This window comes from Protobothrops mucrosquamatus, unplaced genomic scaffold (assembly GCF_001527695.2).
Source record: "Protobothrops mucrosquamatus isolate PMUCROS unplaced genomic scaffold, P.Mucros_1.0 scaffold2044, whole genome shotgun sequence".
Taxonomy (NCBI): Eukaryota; Metazoa; Chordata; class Lepidosauria; order Squamata; family Viperidae; genus Protobothrops; species Protobothrops mucrosquamatus.
Window position 1 is genome coordinate 56,617 of NW_015388151.1, and position 1,009 is coordinate 57,625.

Here is a 1,009-nt window from a genome sequence, read left to right on the forward strand (position 1 = left end):
GGTTAAAATCTGTAATCTTTCACCACTCTGACTGCATAATGAATAAGCCCAGGAAAATGTTTGTTTTTCTCTGAATCAATCTCCTCTATTGAGCTGCGGAAGAGCTACCATTTCAAAGAGTTAAAAGAAACATAAATGGGGCTTGGGCAACCAAAAGCCAGAGTTCCTTAAAAAACCTTTCACAATGAAAGTGAAGAGAACTAATTTGCTCTTGAGAAATGTAAGGCTTTTCTAATGAAAACCCAGAATTTTCTCTGCCATCAATGAAAGGAATTTATATGCATGTGCAACTGCCTTTGTATGTATAGAAAATGTTTCAAGGTGCTTCCTGATAAAAAATACAATGACTTCCAAGCATGGTTTTGTGGCCCGCTCCAAGTTCTTTGCTCTAGCTATCTATTTGCAAATCTATTAGCAAATCTCCTTCTGAAGGGGAAGAAACCCTAAATCTATCTGCTTCATCTATGTCCCCCATCAGATTTGAGAAAATAAAAGAAAACAAGACAGTTAGAAATTGGGGGTTTGCTTTTAAGTTCTCCCAGCCACTGCTAAAAAGTTATTTACGACCTGTCCTCAAAGTTATGACTACTCTGTCTCTGTCTTTGTCTCTCTCTCTTGATGTCTGTCAAAACAAAGCAAGATTGTGGCATACACTTGAAAGGAGACCAGGAAGCCTGTAATTGTGGGGTTTGTCTGGCAAGAACAAAGAATGCTTATTCACAGGGAATATGCACGTGTAGGGAATATGCACGTGTAAAGCTTGTAACAATTCTGTGTGGTCAAAAAGCTGATAAAAATAACAAAAGACTTAGGCATCTTGCAAGCTCAGCTAGAAGATAGGAATGGGGATGGCCTGGAGCAAATAGTATGTGTATTAGATAACTCCTGAAGCATTCATTAGCCAAGTCTTTGGAATGGGGACAGCTAGAGACCAATAGAATAATGGTTAGATTATTATTGAAATGTTTATTAGATGATATTTCTTATATATCCCACCTTACCCCGCCTT